Source organism: Herpailurus yagouaroundi, unplaced genomic scaffold (genome assembly GCF_014898765.1).
Source record: "Herpailurus yagouaroundi ecotype Mexico unplaced genomic scaffold, PumYag 67757, whole genome shotgun sequence".
In the NCBI taxonomy this organism is placed as follows: Eukaryota; Metazoa; Chordata; class Mammalia; order Carnivora; family Felidae; genus Herpailurus; species Herpailurus yagouaroundi.
In genome coordinates, this window is record NW_024420552.1 from 108,752 (window position 1) to 129,611 (window position 20,860).

The following is a 20,860-nucleotide window of genomic DNA, read 5'->3' on the forward strand; positions in this document are numbered from 1 at the left end:
TTTGGTCATAGTGCCTGTTAACTGAATGAATGGGTGGATGGATACAGGATTATTTCAAACATGCCATGGAAAGTCTTGGATATTTACGTCCCAGGGCAGAGCTGTTCATGCAGCTGTCTAAAGCCATAGTGTTGGGTGGCTGAGAGGATGCAGCTTCTCAAGACCCAGGAACCGATGGCTGCAAGATGGGAAGCATTTCAAGTGTGGAAGACCGGCATACACTTCATGGTTGCCATAGAAACATGACTCTGTTGTGACAACCATGATGACTTTTCTTTTTTTTTTTTTTTTTAATTTTTTTTCAATGTTTATTTATTTTTGGGACAGAGAGAGACAGAGCATGAACGGGGGAGGGGCAGAGAGAGAGGGAGACACAGAATCGGAAACAGGCTCCAGGCTCTGAGCCATCAGCCCAGAGCCCGACGCGGGGCTCGAACTCACGGACCGCGAGATCGTGACCTGGCTGAAGTCGGACGCTTAACCGACTGCGCCACCCAGGCGCCCCCCATGATGACTTTTCAATACAGAGACGGATTGGGAAGAAGAGGGGCCTTCAAGTGTTTGGAGCTTAGCTGAAGGTGTGGGTCCCCTCAGTGGAGCTGATCTGTCCCAGAGTCTGAGGAGACAAAGGAATCCAGGTCCAAGTCTCCTCTTTCCTTCTTTGGAGCTCGGCACCCAGAGTGTCTCATGGGTAAACCTGCTGGGGTCTGGTCTGGGTCCAGTGAGTGTGGGTCCTGCTCCAGGGGTGTCCTGGAGCTACTGTCCTGTGAAGGCAGGGGTGCGGGAGGGAAGGCAGATAATGACTATGCACCTGGCTTCCCTTCTGCAGAATGGGGGTGTGAATGCTTCACCCACAGGGTCGCCGAGAACACTCGGTGATACACATGACCAAGTCCCTGGCCCTGTGATTACTGCAGGATCATGAATGCCTGTATGATTTCAGGCCACTTGTTACTCCTTTTCTTCTTTGTTGTTAGGGGATAGAAGAAAAAGGCCCGGTGACAAGTTCATTGTAACATGTAGTTGTTATGATCACAGCCCACTTGTTGTGAAGTAGGGAAGCTGAAGGGGCTCCATTTTACAAGTGGTTTTTCTACCAGGCCCCATTTAGCCTGCCAGGCTCCACATTTGGCCTCTGAATAAGACAAAGAGCTATGTTCTCACTTCAACGGGGAAGCAAGAAAGTTAATCATTCTCTGAGATTTGTCGAAGGCCCCAGACACCTGATAACACCTAAGAAGAGCCAGATCCAAAACATGTTCCAGGACATTGGCTTCAAACAAACCTCAGCTGACGATGGCATCAATACCCCTACCTTTGGTAATTTATGAAATAACACCTATTGTTCACCTGACGCTTGCCTTTGATTGGACACTACCATGGATTCCCCTGGAACGTGTACCCTAAACCCTTTTTAAATACAAACTCCTGGGGCGCCTGGGTGGCGCAGTCGGTTAAGCGTCCGACTTCAGCCAGGTCATGATCTCGCGGTCCGTGAGTTCGAGCCCCGCGTCGGGCTCTGGGCTGATGGCTCAGAGCCTGGAGCCTGTTTCTGATTCTGTGTCTCCCTCTCTCTCTGCCCCTCCCCCGTTCATGCTCTGTCTCTCTCTGTCCCAAAAATAAATAAACGTTGGAAAAAAAATTAAAAAAAAAAAATAAATAAATAAATACAAACTCCTAGCCCAAAGCAATGACAAGGCTCATTCTCCTTTCCTTTCTGAGTCTCCCCCAGGCACTCTGCTATTTTCTGTCATTCATGCTCTTTGATAAACTCTGTTAGCACTTTCTCCAGCTAACGTTTGATTTCTACCACTTTTGAAGCCAAGGACCCTCTTGGCCGGTCCTGTGGTACCGTTCCCTGGGTTTTTGGACTCAGATTGACTGCATCAGTATCAATGTCAGTGTCACTAGACTAGTGCCTAGCATGCTGCTGGGCACATAGTTACTCTTGCAAATCATAGCGATAGCTGGATCTGTCTCTCCCTCTTCAGAACTTCATTCCATTGGCCACGCTCTTATCAGGTGCTGGAAGGAGACAGGTTATGAGGATCTGAGTCCTGGTGGCTGCTGAAACCTCTACCCCATATTCAAGGACAACAGTCCTCAGGAGACACTAACATTTCACATTCCTGGTGGGATATGATGCCTGGCACAAGTGAGTTCATAGACCTGAACAAAAGCATGTTGTGGAATAGCTCCTGTAAGGTTCAAAAACTAACCTAAAAGCAGAGAAACTACTTAAACCACGTCATGGGAGGAGAAGTTTAGCAGGTGGAATTTCAATCCACCAACAGGTGTGTTAGTAAATCTTGAGGCCCATCTTAGAGAATTCCTCATTTGTCTGAAAGGGACAAATTGTGCACCTGAAAATGACTTGATCATTAACATGCACTTGCAATAAATATATTTTTTTTCTGATTGCATAAATAATAATTAATGAATTCTATGTTTCCTCAGAACGATGTGAAAATAGGCATTTAGAAGGGTTCGTAGCAACTTGAGATCTTAACACAGATTCTTTCCTGGTTTGCTTGGTTTTACCCATACTACAAAGAAAAAAATTAAGGGCCTAAAATTTTTGTAGTGTGAGTTAAAAGTGTCACTTACAAGACTTTGGAATTTTTATAATAATAATTACCAACGTGTCTTCCCTGCTATCATGATACCCAGAATTTTCCCTTATACAAATCAGAGGTTGTTAAATGTCAGTATGATTATATTCCTGGTACATGACGTTTTAAGTTCAGTACTCATGGACCACAGTTTCCCTCAACATGCCATGTCCCCAAGCAACTATTTAGTTTTTTTGTCAATAGATTAGTTTTGATTGTCTGTAACTTTGTGTCAATCATTGCATTTTATTTTTATCTGGCTTATTATACTCAGGCATTTATTCATTTATTAACACTTCCATTATCTCTTATTTGACATGAATATATAAAACACTGTTGATGAGAAGCTACTTTGACTCATCATGGGCAAAGAAATTTAGCAAGTAGAATTGCATTCCATCAGCAACTACACGTTGTGCAGTAGCCTTTGAGGCCCATCTTACAGGTGCCTGATTGCTGAAAAGCAATCGATTATACAAATGGAGACAGAAGTTGGTCTTTATAAGCATGTGTAATAAATGTCGCTAATGTTTTACTAAGAAAAAAAAAAACTAAGTATGCAAAGGGCCACATATAGTATGATTCCATTTTTTTATGAAATACTTAGTGGGAGGCCCTCAATATGCTGTACCCAATAAATTACCCTCTTTCCATTCTGACTTTCAGAAGCTCTGGTAGGTTTGAGTCATAGTCCCTCCCTCTTATCTTTCCTGTGATGTTCAACAGCAGTTCAGGCTTTTGTCATAAGATGGCACCAAAGTACCACCATCATTAAACTTCTCTTCTAAGAAGTGTCTGCAAGGAGTAAAAACGTAACAATAATATCCCCTAAACCCAGGTTTTGTACGTAAACAAGAGAATTTTAATTTTTTCTGAAAAAGAAAAAAAAAAAAACCCTTGTAGGTGTTAAGGAAAATTGTTAAAACATATACTCCATTTTCCCCATTGAGGAGGATATTAACTGTGAGCCTTTCATATGTGGCTTTTATGATGTCGAGGTATGTTCCCTCTTACCCCTACTTTCTTAAGGGTTTTTATCAAGAACTGATGCTCTATTGTGTCAAATGTTTTTTTTCTGCAGTTTTTGGAAAGGATTATAGAGTTCTTTATTCCAGAGCCTGCAGACTTTGAACACCTGGTGGCAGTAGTGCACCTTGACAATCAGTGGCAGGTATTCCAAGGGTGGTACAGGTTAGACACGGGTAGGTGACTCAGAGAGGATGGGGGTGTCAGAGCTGGATCTGGGCAGCTATGTCTTGTGTCATGGACAGGGAATGATAGAGAGGAAAAGAAGGTCTGAGCAGCCTCTACAAGGTTGGAGAAATGGAGGGTGAACACCCTGTTCTCTGATAGGGAACTTCTGTACAGTCCACACTACACAACAGAGGACAGTGATGAGGAAAGAGATAAATCAATGATTATGATGAAAGTTAGGGTCAACAACAAATGGAACTTTTTTAACATACTTATGACATACTTATACATAATTGTAACATACTTACATACATACTTAGTGCACTGACCATGGTGTCCTCAATAAGAGATACCTGAGTGCCTTAATTGCTTCAGAGGAATGTGGAAGCCTTTCAAGCACAAATGATTAACTGCTGAGCACCAGCTTCTTCTGCATATACCCCTCACCATTTCCCCGCACCTTCCCCTTAAAAAAACCTTCTGCTTTTCCTGGACAGGGAAGATGGTCTTTGCAAAGTTATTCTGCCATTTTCCCAGGTTGCTGGCTTCCTGAATAGGGCAACTTTTCCTTTCTCACCATCACTTGTCTCTTGAGCATTGGCTTTTGGTGGGAGATGCAGGAGAGAAGCATCAAGGGAAAAGACTTCAAAAGGGAAGGGCTGGAGAAGGTGCAAGGCCTTAGGACATGTTTACACAGCTGAACATGGCTGCTGCTCATAAGGAATGCCTAGAGCCATTAACATTGTCCAGGGATGGAGCCTCCCTCACACCTGAGCCTTCCTTAATCTTATAGAAACCAATTAACTTGAAATTCAACCTTGAAAAGCTAAACCATTAGATTGATTAACACACTTGCTTAGCTGACTTTATGCACATAGTCTTTAGCAATTATCCTAATAAAAAGAAGCTTCATTCTGGAGTCAGGGCCTCATTCAGACTCAAGAATGAGGACCTTCACTTATCTGAATTTTGTTTGCACACTCATCTTTTGCGATTCTGGCCATACTCCCTGCAACAGCTTTTGAGCTGTCTTAAAGATTTGCTGATTTCCCTAAGTCTGCAGTCACCATCCAATACTTCCCTTTCTCTCTTCTTTTCAGCTTCATTATTTTCATAATTTTATCTTCTACATCACTGATTCACTCCTCTGCTTTGTGCATCCTTCGTTGTCATGGCATTCATTCAGGTTTGCATCTTGGTTATAGCATTTTTTATTTCAACCTGACTAGTTTTTAGTTCTTTTATCTCTTCAGTAAGGGATTCTCTAAGGGATTCTCTATGCTTTTTTCAAGCCCAGCTACTATCCTTATAATTTTTGTTTGAAATTCCCTTTCAGGCATCTTAATGTGAATTGATTAAATGCCTGTTCTCTCTCTTGGGGTTAATTCCTCCATCTTGTGATTTTGAGGTCAATTAAAAAAAAAAAACATGAATGTAGATCCTTGGTGTGGGTTGTTCTCCTTCTTAGAGAAGTTTGATCCAAATCAATCAATCAATCAATCAATCAATTAATAATGAAATAAATCATTAAAAATAAGTAATTCCTTTTCCTATACTCAAAAAACTTGTAAATAAAACCCAAAGGAACCTAGATCATGCTTCCCATAGAGTTCAAGCTTTGAAGCACTCTATGATTCACCAGTAGAGTTGGTGTATGTGAGGGGCTTGTGTTGGACTTCTAGGGGTGGGGCCTGTTGTGTTGATTCTTAGGCGGGACTTGCCCTAATGGAGATGCACTTGCAGGGAGCGACTCTGGCCTTCACCTGGTGGCACTGTTTGCTCACTGAAGTAAGTCAGTGTTGATGGGTGTGGAGGAGGGGAAATGGTGTTGCCCTGCTCTCTTGTCTCTGAAGCAGGGCGCTCAGGCCTGCCACTCCATAGAAAGCCTGAACATAAGATCAATCACCCCTCTTGTGTCCCTGGCTGCTGTCATATCCCTGCCTTAATCTTGTCTTTATTTCAGCTGTCTGCCTGCCAGGCAACACAGTACTCTCATGTTTTATCTCAGGCACAGTTGGGTCTCAAAACTCCAAACTTCAGAGAACCCCATGGCATAGACCTGCACTGATACTCTAAGAGAGTGTCTTGCTGTGCTGTGGCTGAGTGTTGGTTTGTCCCAGAAAATAGCTGGGTGACCCTGCAGGGCTTGGAGTTTGTGGTAAAGCATAGCAGAAAGATGGCACCAAGGCTCACTGCCCTCACCAGGCATCTTTGTTCTTATGCTGATGAATCACACAGGTTAATGGCACCCATAGGTTCTTTTGTCTCCAGAGAGACAGTGCCCCCTTCCTAAATGCACTCCAAGATTGGTACAGTTTCTCCCAGTGTGACCCAGGGCATTCTCAGACCATGCTGCCCGCTCCTGGGTCCTCACCTTCCTTCTCCACTGGGATACCACTAAACCCACCAGGTGTGACCCTGTTGATGGCATAGACATCTAAATCTTAAGACTTGGTACTCTGTTGCTTACTTAAAAATGTGCGGTATTTAACCCCTCTCCTCCACCCAGTTAATGGCTTTAGGGAAGAGTTTTCTTGTGCAATCCCCTATGCATGTTTACACATTTTTTATTACTCTCTCAATCCTCTCTCTGTGATCAGGGCTCCCTCCCCTCTACAGCACCGATGGCTCATTTCTCCCCCAAACCAACCCTCCACGGTTCCTGCCGTCCCCAGGGTCGTTGTTTTTCTACTTGTAGATGTGCAGGTTTGTTCTCTCAATCCTCAGATTGATTTCTTGGGTGTTCAGAATTATTTGATATTTATCTAGCTGTATTCAAGGGACGAGGGAAGCTTAGGGTTGCCCTCCTCTTCCACCATCTTAACCCATCTCCATGGTATTGTATGAAATCTATACATCAGTTTGAGGGAATAGACATCTTTTTTTTTTTATTTATTTATATATGAAATTTATTGTCAAATTGGTTTCCATACAACACCCAGTGCTCATCCCAAAAGGTGCCCTCCTCAATATCCATCACCCACCCTCTCCTCCCTCCCACCCCCCATCAACCCTTAGTTTGTTCTCAGTTCTCAACAGTCTCTTATGCTTTGGCTCTCTCTGAGGGAATAGACATCTTAACAATACTGAGTCTTCTGACCCCTCAAGAGGACATGTCCCTCCATTTATTTAGGCCACTGTTTAATTTCTCTCAGCAATGTTTAGCAGTGTTGAGTACAGGTCTTGCACATCTGTGGGCCTCCATGTTTTACATAGGGTATGCCTATGTAATTCATACTTTTTGACGTTCTTGTCAATGACTGTTTTTATTACTATTTCTAGGCCTTATATTTTCACTTAACTGTTAATATCCAAATGTTGCCGGGGAATATCTTTGGTTGAAAGCACACATTACTCAAGGACAGACAGGATACTTGACTATTAGCACCTATAGTAGTCATAGGTTACTGGAGGAACAGAACCAATGAGATGCTGATATATAGATAGAAATTTATATTAAGGAATTGAGTCAAGAGGAAGTGGAGGCTAGGCAGAATCTGATAGGAAACTTTGACAAGTTGGAGACTCAGGAAAGAGTTAGAGTTGGAATCTGAATATTGTCTGCTGGGGAACAACAGGTGCTGATGTGAAGTCAAAGGCAGTCTTTGGGCAGAATTCCCTTTGACTCAAGGGAGATCAACCCTTTGTTCAATTCAGGACTTCAATTTATCATTTGAGGTCCAATCACATTAATGGAGGATTAATTGCTTTACTGAAGTGTACCCATTCAAATGTAAATCTTACTCAAAGGCATCTTACAGAAATATCCAGAACAATGCTTGAACAAATATATGAACACTATGGTCTTCCCACGTTGGCACATTAAAAATACCATCATATTCATTTGACTAGATTTCCATAGAGGTTTTTAGATATCATTGGCAATGTACTGAACCTAGGGAGTAAAATATCCTTCAGAAAATTGTACAGGTGGTCTCTAGAAAATCGGTCACTAATATGAAACAGTTTAGTAACTTTCAACTTTCAACCTACACCCACAACTGCATTATTTCCTGTGCAGTCACCCAGGTTTCCAGGAGTCATGGTCAAGCTTAGACTAAACTTTCATGGGATGGAGTCCACTTGAGGTAATATCTCATCACCCCATGAGGTGGGCACTAACATCCATCCTGTTTCCGGGGGCGTTTTGAGTAATCCAGTCGAGGTATCAAGAGAAATAAGATGTGGATACTAGTGGTTGAATTGGATGGACAGTGCCCGGCACACAGTAGACATCTAATATACATTTAATTATGTGAGACATAGATGTAGGTGTAAGTAGGAAATGAAACCATGTATATGTTCTTTCATTCTTTTTATACACATAGAAATTTTTCAGAGCATTGGGGTCACAATTTTGTCATTGTTTCAACCGGTTTTAAGAAAATTTTTGTCTTGTTATCTAAAATAATGTCTTTTAATTGGGAAAAGATAAACTGTAGAAAATGAAAAAGATGCCTCTGTGTAGATGTGTATGACCCTGCAGTGGGTCTTCTGCAAAGTGGGCAATTGAAATTTACCTTACACAGCTATTGTGAGGAGAAGTGAACAAACCAATAAAACATATCCAACATGTAATATTGTGAAACTTCAGCAAATATGTGTGGGGTCACTCCTGCGGTCTCTTCATAGCAAAAGAGATGACTTAACCATGAACAACTCATAGACATCATTGGGATTTGGTGCAACAAGGAAGGAAATGTACACATATTATATGCTGGGTTAGCTTTAGTACCATTTATTTGTACATGAGTTACCTGATTATGGTGAAGAAGAGGAAACACTCCATCCCCTAAAACTGTTCGTTTGTGTGTGCAACATAGTAATTTGACATTTATATTTGTATTATGAAAAAATCACCACAATAAATCTATCTGACATCCATCACTTTACATAGCTACAGATTTTTGTGTGTGTGATGAAAACTTTCAAGATGCACTCTCTTAGCAACTTTCACATACACAATACACTATTAACGATAAGACCATGCTGTACATGACATCCTCATGACTTATTTATTTCATAAGAGGAAGTTTGTACCTCTTGACTTATTTATTTTATAAGAGGAAGTTTGTACCTCTTGACCTCTTTCCCATTTTTGCCCACTTCTTGGCCACTGCCTAAAGCAACCACCAATGTGTTCTCTAAATACATGAGGTCTTTTTTCAGCTTCCTTTTTTTTCTTTTAAATTCCACATGTGAGGTCATATGCTGTTTATCTTTCTTTGTCTGACTTATTTCATTTAGCATTTTGCCCTTGATATCCATCCATGATGTTACAAATGACAAGATCTTATTCTTTTTTATAGCTGAAAAATATTCCATTCCATATATCAAATCTTCCCTATCCATTTATCCATTGATGGACAGTGAAATTGTTTCCATATCTTAACTATTGTAAGTAATGCTTCAGTGAACCTTGCTGATTTTTATGTAATCCCTTCAGTGAGTCATATCCCATGGCACACATCACATTTTTATTTTGAGTAGATACACGTGGGATATTAATATATGCATCCCATTGTTGAAGTAAATCTCTACCCCATAGATTAATGGCAATGTTAGCCACACAGGGTTTAAGAGTTGCTCTTTGATCCTCGTGTCTTTTACATCAACCTCCCCCAGAAATGTAATCTTATCCAGTCAATGAGGAATGCTGGTAATGGCTACTATTGCCCACGAAAGAATATTATGTCCAATGTGTTACTCTCCAAACAGAAGTCAGAGTTCAACAGTCGCTAATTGTTGGGCCTTGCCTTCCTTCATGTGCCTAGTGGCTTGATGGTGTAGGGGCCTCTTTTGTAAGGACACTTAATCCCCTTGCTTTTATCCTCTAAAGAAAAGTTACCTTGCAGTAACAATCCTTTTCTCTTACTAATCACTTTCCTGTCCCACCTTCCTTGTATTAAAACCTTCCATTTTGTACATCTCATAGGAGCACCCCTCTATTTGCTTGATGTACTGGTACCTAATCCATTAATTATTTAATACAGCTAATTAGACCTTTACAATTTACTCAGTTATAGTTTTGTTATTTTCCTTACTAAATGCTTTTGAATGTTTATCATAATTGGGAACGTTTCCTCCACCACTGGTTCAGGAGGAACTTCACTGGGCATATTTCTGTGGACAGAAGAGAGAGGATAGATTTGGGTCATACTGGTATATCAGGTATAAGAGGAACAGGGGGGGAGCTGACCATCATGTGAAAAATGTATGAAAAACATGTGAGTAAGTCAGGAAAATTAGATGTTGAGATCAGGTTCCAGTCTTGTGCTTGTCTTTGATAACTCCTTCTGTACTCTTTCTCCTGTGGGTGTGGGTCTGGGTCTCCACATCAGATGAACCCTCAGAGTACTAAATGTAATCTTCAGAGGACTAAATGGGAGGGACTACCGTCCTAGGGATAAGACAAACACAAAATCAATTCCAAAATCTACCAAGCAACCTGACCACAGACCAAAGAGAAGCTAGCATTTCTACTGACACCCATGAGAAAACCAAGACTGAAGGCACACAAGTGTTACTTCACTTTCCACTCTCTGGGAGTGAGGTCTCCTCTGGAGAAGGTAGTATCCTCTGAGTGCTATTGAAGACAATGGAGGTCTGGGTTACAAGTCGCCTCAGTTTCCCAAGGCAAAACCTTTACCTTCAACCAAATATTTTCTGTTTAGATCTCGGTTTCCAGGCTTCAAGATCAAGGTTGATCAAAACTACTTAGCATGGAGACTATTTGAGGCCATACATCATTGGGTGGGCACTAACATCCATCCTGCTCCTTGTGGGCATTTTCAGTTATCCACATCTAGATACCAGTAGAGGAGTGATGTGGATGCAGGTGTAAAATTGGACTGATAGTGCCAGGCACACAGTAGACATCTTTTTCACATTTAATAAACATGAGATATAGATGTAGGCATCAGTAGGATATAAAATTATGCATATATTCTTTTAGACTTTTTATTGACCTGCGAATTTTTCAAAGAACACTGGGATGGTGACAGTTATTGTTTCATAATCTGGTATAAAAAAAGTTTTTATTTCTGTTTCTAAAAGTCATGTGTTTTCATTGGAAAAAAGTAACAAGTAGAAAATGAAGAAGATGCCCCTTTGGTGGTGTGTGTCACCATGTGATGGGCCATGTATAAAATGGGCAGGTTGATACTTACTCCAGACCTATTGTGAGGAGAATGAACACTTGTTCACAGAGGAACAACTGGTTCTATTATCAGGTATAAGAGGAATAGGTAGGGAGCTGACCCTCCTGTGAAAAATGTATGAAAGGGTCCATCAGGCGTTCCTGGGTGCAGCCGATATTCGGCCATTGCTCATTTGGCCATCGCTCGGTGAGACCCTCCCGCAGAGGGGTGGAACGGGTCAAAGCCACAGTCCTTCGGAAGCAAGGGGCCAGGGAAAAACAGCCGCATCTGAGACAAAACTTGGGAGAGAGGTACTGCCTGGGGCCTGGTCACGGAGAGTGAAAAAGCAGGGAGTTGACAAGAGCTGAAAACAGAGGACAGGTGCACGATTGCCGATCCAAGAGAACAGACTGGGTAGCTGGGTGGTGCCATTTTCACCACTCCCGCACATGCGCATACACACATATAAGTGCCTCAAGAATCCACCCCAGTGGGCTAGTGGCGCCATCTAGTGGAGAGGGGTGCTGTTACACTGAACCCCGCCCAACTGGGCCTACTTCGCTCTTCAAGAACAAAAGTGTCACCGCCGCCTTAATTTATGGACTATAAAGAGCTACACAGACTGACTTCTAGGTGAAAACAAAGCAATTTCAGTCCTACTTCAATCTGTTAGCAGGTTCATCTATACAATTTTCTTTCTTTTTTTCTTTTTTCTATTTCTCTTTTACAATTTTTTTTTAATTTTCTAGAATACAGAAAGAGAAAAAATCATTTTTATTTTCAATTTTTATTAAAAATATTTTTGTTTAATTTTTATTACTGTATTTTTTACTTTTGTGTAAATTTTTTTCAAATTCTACTTTACTCCCATCATTGTATTTTAAATTTTTTTTTCAACGTTTTATTTATTTTTGGGACAGAGAGAGACAGAGCATGAACGGGGGAGGGGCAGAGAGAGAGGGAGACACAGAATCGGAAACAGGCTCCAGGCTCTGAGCCATCAGCCCAGAGCCCGACGCGGGGCTCGAACTCCCGGACCGCGAGATCGTGACCTGGCTGAAGTCGGACGCCCAACCGACTGCGCCACCCAGGCGCCCCCCATCATTGTATTTTAGTCTACTTCAGTGTATTCACCTTTTAAAATTTTCAAACAATTTCCTTTCTTTCTTTCTTTTTTTTCTATTTTTCGCTTTTTCATTTGTTTTTTCTCTTGAATGCAGAGAGAAAACTTCATTTTTACTTTCAGTTTCTATTAAAATATTTTTATTTAATTTTTATTACTATAGTTTTGGCTTTTATGTATTTTTTTTCAAATTCTATTTTACTTCCATCATTTTATTTGAGTCTACTAAGGATAATTCACTTTTTCAAATTTTCAAACGATCTTTTTTTCCTTTTTTTTAAATCTTTTTTCTCTATTTCATTTCTTTCCTTTTTTCTTAAATACAGAAAACGAAAAAAAATTCACATTTATTTACAATTTTTATTAAAAATATTTTTAATTCTTTTCTACTATATCTTTTATTTTGTGTATATTTTTTTCAAATTCTATTTTACCCCACCATCTCATTTTAGTCTGCTTCAGTGTACTCATGTTTTCAAATTCTCAAAAGACTTCATTTTTTTTTCTCCCCCCTTTTTTTTCTCTACTTGTCAAACCACTTTCAACACCCAGACCAAAACACACCTAGGATCTAGCATCATCCATTCAATTTGTGTGTGTGTGTGTGTGTGTGTGTGTGTGTGTGTTTGTGTGTGTTTAATTTTTAATTTTAATATTTTTTAATTTTAATTTTTTTAATTTCAAATTTTCTACCTCACCAATTCCTTTTCTCCCTTCAAAATGAGAAAACGAAGGAATTCACCCCAAAAGAAAGAGCATGAAGAAAAACGATAGCCAGGGATTTAACCAACACAGATACAAGCAAGATGTCTGAACCAGAATTTAGAATCACGATAATAAGAATAGTAGCTGGAGTCAAAAATAGATTAGAATCCCTTTCTGCAGAGATAAAAGAAGTAAAAAATAGCCAGAATGAAATTAAAAATATTATAACTGAGCTGCAATCACGGATGGATGCAGCAGCAGCAGCAAGGGGATGAGGCAGAACAGAGAATCAGCGATATAGAGGACAAATTTATAGAGAATAACGAAGCAGAACAAAAGAGGGAGATTAAGGCAAAAGAGCACGATTTTAGCATTAGGGACATCAGTGACTCATTAAAAAGGAACAACATCAGAATCATAAGGGTCCCAGAAGAGGAAGAGAGAGAAATAGGGGTAGAAGGGTTATGTGAGCAAATCATAGCAGAAAACTTTCCTAACCTGGGGAAAGACGAAGACATCAAAATCCAGGAAGCACAGAAGACCCCCATTAGATTCAACAAAAACCGACCATCAACAAGGCATATCATAGTCAAATTCAGAAAATACTCAGGCAAGGAGAGAATTGCTAAAGCAACAAGGGGGAAAAAAAGCCCCTAACCTACAAGGGAAGACAGATCAGGTTTGCAGCAGACCTATCCACAGAAACTTGGAAGACCAGAAAGGAATGGCAGGATATATTCAGTGTGCTGAATCAGAAAAATATGCAACCAAGAATTCTTTATCCAGCAAGGCTGTCATTCAAAATAGAAGGAGAGATAAAAAGTTTCCCAGACAAACAAAAATTAAAGGAGTTTGTGACCACTAAACCAGCCCTGCAAGAAATTTTAAGGGGGACTCTCTGAAGGGAGAAAAGATGAAAATACACACACACACACACACACACACACACACACACACATAGTATATATATATATATATATATATGTACAAAAAGAAACAAAACATTAGAAAGGAACAGAAAACACCACCAGAAACACCAACTCTACAAGCATCATAATGACAATAAATTCATATCTTTCAGTACTCACTCTAAAAGTCAATGGACTCAATGCTCCAATCAAAAGACATAGGGTAAAAGAATGGATAAGAAAACAAGACCCATCTATATGCTCTTTACAAGAGACCCACTGTAGACCTAAAGACACCTTCAGATTGAAAATAAGGGGATGGAGAACCATCTATCATGCTAATGGTCAACCAAAGAAAGGCAGAGTACTTATATCAGATACTTATATCAGACAATCTAGACTTTAAAATAAAGACTGTATCAAGAGATGCAGAAGGGCATTATATCATAATCAAGCGGTCTATCCACCAAGAAGACCTAGCAATTGTAAACATTTATGCACCAAATGTGGGGCACCCAAATATATAAATCAATTAATCACATACATAAAAAAAAAAAACTCATCGATAGTAATACCATAACAGTAGGAAACTTGAACACCCCACCCACAGCAATGGACAGATCATCTAATCAAAAAATCAACAAGGAAACAATGGCTTTGAATGACACACTGGACCAGATGGATTTAACAGATATATTCAGAACATTTCATCCTAAAGCAGCAGAATATACATTCTTTTCCAGTGCACAATGAATGTTCTCCAAATAGACCATACACTGGACACAAATCAGCCCTAAGTAAGTACAAAAAGATTGAGATCATACCATGCATATTTTCAGACCACAACACTATGAAACTGGAAATCAACCACACGAAAAAATTTGGAAAGGTAACAAATACTTGGAGACTGAATAACATCCTACTAAAGAATGAATGGGCTAACCAAGCAGTTAAAGAGGAAATTAAAAAGTATATGGAAGTCAATGAAAATGATCACACCACAACCCACAACCTCTGGGACACAGCAAAGGCAGTCATAAGAGGAAAGTATATAGCAATCCAGGCTTTCCTAAAGAAGGAAGAAAGATCTAAGATAAACAAACTAACCTTACACCTTCAGGAGCTGGAAAAAGAAAAGCAACTAAAACCCCCAAACAGCAGAAGACAGGAAATAAAAAAGATTAGAGCAGAAATTAATGCTATAGAAACCAAAAACAAAAACAAAAACAAAAACAAAAACAAAAACAAAAAACAAAAACAAAAACGAGAACAAAAACATAGAACAGATCAATGAAACGAGAAGCTGGTTCTTTGAAAGAACTAGCAAAATTGGTAAACCAGTTGCCAGTTAGATCAAGAAGAAAAAGGAAAGGACCCAAATAAGTAAAATCAAGAATGAAAGAGGAGAGATCACAACCAACACAGTACAAATAAAAACAATAATAAGAGAATATTATGAGCAATTATATGCTAATAAAATGGGTAACCTGGAAGAAATGGACAAATGCCTAGGAACATATACACTACCAAAACTGAAACAGGAAGAAATAGAAAAATTGAACAAACCCATAACCAGTAAGGAAATCGAATTAGTAATCAAAAATCTGCCAAAAAACAAGAGTCTAGGGCCAGATGGCTTTCCAGGGGGAATTCTACCAAACATTTAAGGAAAAGCTCACACCTATTCTCTTGATACTGTTCCAAAAAATAGAAATGGAGGGAAAATTTCCAAACACTTTCTATGAAGCCAGCATTACCTTGATTCCAAAACCAGACAGAGACCACACTAAAAAGGAGTACTAGAGACCAATTTCCCTGGTGAACATGGATGCAGAAATCTTCAACAAGATGTTAGCCAACTAGATCCAACAATACATTAAAAAAATTATTCACCACGACCAAGCGGGACTTCTACCTGGGATGCAGGGTTGGTTCAATATCTGCAAAACAATTAACATGATTCATCACATCAATAAAAGAAAGGACAAGAGCCATATGATCTTCTCAATAGACGCAGAGAAAGCATTTGACAAAATACAGCATCTTTTCTTGATAAAAACCCTCAAGAAAGTAGGGATAGAAGGAGCATACCTCGAGATCATAACAGCCATATATGAATGACCAAACACTAATATCATGCTCAAAGGGGAAAAACTGAGAGCTTTCCCCCTAAGGTCAGGAACAAGACAGGGATGTCCACTCTCGCCACTGTTATTCAACATAGTATTGAAAGTCTTCACCTCTGCAATCAGACAACGCAAAGAAATAAAAGGCATCCAAATGGGCCAGGAGGAGGTCAAACCTTCACCCTTCGCAGATGACATGATACTCTATATGGAAAACCCAAAAGATTCCACCAAAAACTGCTAGAATTGATTCATGAATTCAGCAAAGTTGCAGGATATAAAATCAATGCACATAAATCGGTTGCATTCCTATACACCAACAATGAAGAAACAGAAAGAGAAATCAAGGAATTGATCCCATTTACAGTTGCACCAAAAAGCATAAAATACCGAGGAATAAATCTAACGAAAGAGGTGAAATATCTACACACTGAAAACTATAGAAAGCTTATGAGAGAAATTGAAGAAGATGAAAAAAATGGGGAAAGATTCCATGCTCCTGGATAGGAAGAACAAATATTGTTAAAATGTTGATACTACCCAAAGCAATCTACACATTCAATGCAACCCCTATCAAAGTAATACCATCATTCTTCACAGAGCTAGAACAAATAATCCTAAAATTTGTATGCAACCAGAAAAGACCCCTAATAGCCAAAGCAATCTTGAAAAAGAAAACCAAAGCAGGAGGCATCACAATCCCAGATTTGAAGCTATACTACAAAGCTGTAATCATCAAGACAGTATGGTACTGGCACAAGAACAGACACTGAGATCAAAGGAACAGAATAGAGAACCCAGAAATGGACCCACAAACGTATGGCCAACTAATCTTTGCCAAAGCAGGAACGAATATCCAATGGAATAAAGACAGTCTCTTCAGCAAGTGGTGCTGGGAAAACCGAACAGCAACATGCAGAAGAATGAACCTGGACCACTTTCTTACACCATGCACAAAAATAAACTAAAAATGGTTTATGGATGAAAAGACCTCAATGTAAGACAGGAAGCCATCAGAATCCTCGAGGAGAAAGCAGGCAGAAACCTCTTTGATCTTGTCCGCAGCAACTTCTTACTCAACACGTCTCCAGAGGCAAGGGAAACAAAAGCAAAAATGAACTAGTGGGACCTCATAAAAAAAAAAAAAAAGAAAAAGAAAAGAAAAAAAAAAGAAAAAAACTCTTGCACAGAGAAGTAAACAATCAGCAAAACTAAAAGGCAACCAACAGAATGGGAGTAGATATTTGCAAATGACATATCAGATAAAGGGTTAGTATCCAAAATCTATAAAGAACTAATCAAACCCAACACCCAAAAAACAAATAATCCAGTGAAGAAATGGGCAAAAGACATGAATAGACACTTCTCCAAGGAAGACATCCAGATGGCCAACCGACACATGGAAAAAATGTTCAACATCACTCATCATCAGGGAAATACAAATCAAAACAACAATGAGATACCACCTCACGCCTGTCAGAATGGCTAACATTAACAACTCAGGCAACAACAGATGTTGGCGAGGATGCAAAGAAAGAGGATCTCTTTTGCATTGTTGGTGGCAATGCAAGCTGGTGCCGCCACTCTGGAAAACAGTATGGAGGTTCCTCAAAAAGCTAAAAATACAACTACCCTATGACCCAGCAATTGCACTACTAGGCATTTATCCACGGGATACAGGTGTGCTGCTTCAAGGGACACATGCACCCCCATGTTTATAGCAGCACTATCAACAGACAAAGTATAGAAAGAGCCCAAATGTCCATCGATGGATGAATGGATAAAGAAAATGTGGTGTATATATACAATGGAGTATTACTCAGCAATAAAAAAAAATGAAATCTTGCCATTTGCAACTTTGTGGATGGAACTGGCAGGTATTCTGCTAAATGAAATAAGTCAGTGAGAGAAAGACAAAAATCATATGACTTTACTCATATGAGGACTTTAAAAGGAAAAGCAGATGAACATAAGGGAATGGAAACAAAAATAGTACAAAAACAGGGAGGGGAACAAAACAGAAGAGACTCAAAAATATGGAGAACAAACTGAGGGTTGCTAGAGGGGTTGTGGGAAGGGGAATGGGCTAAATGGGCAAGGGGCATTTAGGAATCTACTCCTGAAATCATTGTTTCACTATATGCTAACTAATTTGGACGTAAATTTTAAAAAATAAAAAATAGAATTAAAAAAATAATTTAAAAATTTTTAAAACTTACAAATATAAAAGCTAAGAAAAATAATGATTTTTTTTAACCACAAACCATCTATTGGGTATGTACATAGTAGCACTTATTAAAATGGAACTGTTAGTGAATTAAGTGAAAAAAATAGTTATTCTTTCAATAAACATAACTATAGATAGAAAAAAAGAATTTTGAACTTTTGAATACTGTTCATTCATGTTGCACCATTTCAGCCCTTCATGAAGAAACCATCATGTGTTGTCTATGCCCATGAACTCCTGAATTTGTTTATTTGATAGCACATCTAAGTGATACCATAAAGTGTTTTTCATTCACTGCCTGATTTATTTCATTTATCATAATGAACTCGAGGCCCATTCATGTTGTTGCAACGAGAAGTATTTCATTTTTTATGGCTAATAATATTCCATGGTGTGTGTGTGTGTGTGTGTGTGTGTGTGTGTAAGTTTTCTATTGTCCCATTGATGGACATTGAGGTTGTTTCCATATTGTTTTTATTATTAATAATGCTGTAATTAATATGGGGGTGCATATATCATTTCAGGTTAGTGGTTGTATTTTCATCCACAAATTGAATTACTGGATCACAAGGTAGCTTTATTTTTATGATTTTGAGAACCTCCAAAAGGTTTTCCATACTTGCTGCACCGATTTCTATTCCCGCCTAAAAGATGCCATGCTTCCTTTTTCCCCACGTTCTCCAGCACTTGTCATCTCTTAACTTTTTGATGATTAGTGTTGTAAAACATGAAAAGCGATAAATCATTGGGGTCTTTTGCATTTCCCTCACGATTAGTGATATTGAGCACCTTTTCACGTATTAATTGCCATGTACATATCTTCCTTGGAAAAATGTCTGTTCATATCTACTGCCATTTTTTTCTCTAAGTTTTTATTTAAATTCTAGCTAGTTAACACACAGTGCAATATTATTTTGAGGTGTAGAATTTAGCAATTCATGACAACAAGTGCCCTCCTTAAAATATCCATCACCTGTTTAACCCATTCCCCCAACCCTGCCCACCTCCCCTCTAGTAACCATCAATATTTTCTCTATAGGTAAGAGTCTGTTTATTGGTTTGCCCCTCTTTCCACCCCCATGTTCATTTTGTTGTTTCTTAAATTCCATATATGAGTGAAATCATGTGGTATTTGTCTGTCTCTGACTGACTTATTTCACTTAACATAATACACTCTAGCTCCATCCACATCATTGCAAATGGCAAAATTTCATTCTTTTTTATGACTGAGTAATATTCCATTGTCTATAGATACCACGTCTGCTTTATCCATACATCAGTGGATGGACATCTTGTCTCTTTCCACAAGAGACATAGCCATGTCTCTTTCCATAGCCATGTCTCTTTCCATGGCTATTGTTGATAATGTTATTATAAACACTGGGGTGCGTGCATCCCTTAAAATTAGTACTTTTGTATTATTTGTGTAAATATCTAACAGAGCAATTGCTGGATCATAGGTTAGTTCTATTTTTAACTTTTTGAGGAATCTCTGTACTGTTTTCCACAGTCACTGCAACAGTTTGTATTGCCACCAAAAGTGTAAAAGGATTCCCCTTTCTCTGCATCCTTGCCAACATCTGTTGTTTCCTGAGTTGTTAATTTTACCCACTTTGACAGGTGTGAGGTGCCAGCTCATTGTGGTTTTGATTTGTATTTCCCTGATAATGAGTGATGTTGAGTATCTTTTCACGTGTCTGTTAGCCATTTGTATGTCTTCTTTGGAAAAAAAATATTTATTCATGTACTCTGATATTCTTTAAAAGGATTATTTGTGTTTTGGGTGTTGAGTTTGATAGGTTCTTTATAGATTTTGAACACAAACGCTTCATTAGATGTGTCATTTGCAAATATCTTCTCCCATTCAATGAGTTGCCTTTTAGCTTTATTGATTGTTTCCTTCGCTGTGCAGAAGCTTTTTATTTTGATGAAGTACCAATAGTTTATTTTTGCTTTTGTTTCCCTTGCCTCAGGAGACCTACCTAGAAAAAAGTTGCTTCAGCCAACATCAAAGAAGTTACTGTCTGTTCTCTTCTAGGATTTTTATGGTTTCTGGTCTCATATTTAGGTCTTTGGGACATTTTGAATTTATTTTTGTGTATGCTGTAATACAGTTGTCCTTAATTTTGCATGTTGTTGCCCAGTTGTACCAACACCATTTGATGAAGAGAATGTCTTTTTCCATTGGATATTCTTTCCTGCTTTGTCAAAGATTAATTGAACATATGCTTGTGGGTTTATTTCTGGGTTTTCTGTTCTGTTCCATTGATTTATGTGTCAATATTTGTACAACTGACATAATCTTTTGATTACTACAGCTTTGTAATATAACTGGAAGTCCATAATTTTGATGCTTCCAGATTTTCTTTTCTTTTTCAAGATTGCTTTAGATATTTGGAGTCCTTTGTAGTTCCGTACAAATTTTAGGATTGCTTTTTCTACTTCTGTGAAAAATGCTGTTGGTATTTTGATAAGGATTTCATCAAATGTGTACATTGCATTGGGTAGTATAGATGTTTTAACAATATTTGTTCTTCCAATCTAAGATCATGGAATGTATTTCCATTTTTTGTGTTCTTTTCAATTTCTTTTATCAGTGCTTTATAGTTTTCAGAGCACAAGTCTTTCACCTCTTTGGTTAGGTTTACTCTTAGGTATCTTATTATTTTTGATGCAATTATAAATTGAATTGTTATCTTACTTTTTCTGCTCCTTCATTAGCAGTGTATAGAAATCCAACAGATTTCCGTGTCTTGATGTTGTGTCCTGTGACTTAACTGAATTCATTTATGAGTTCTAGCAGTTTCCTGATGGAGTGTGTTTGGA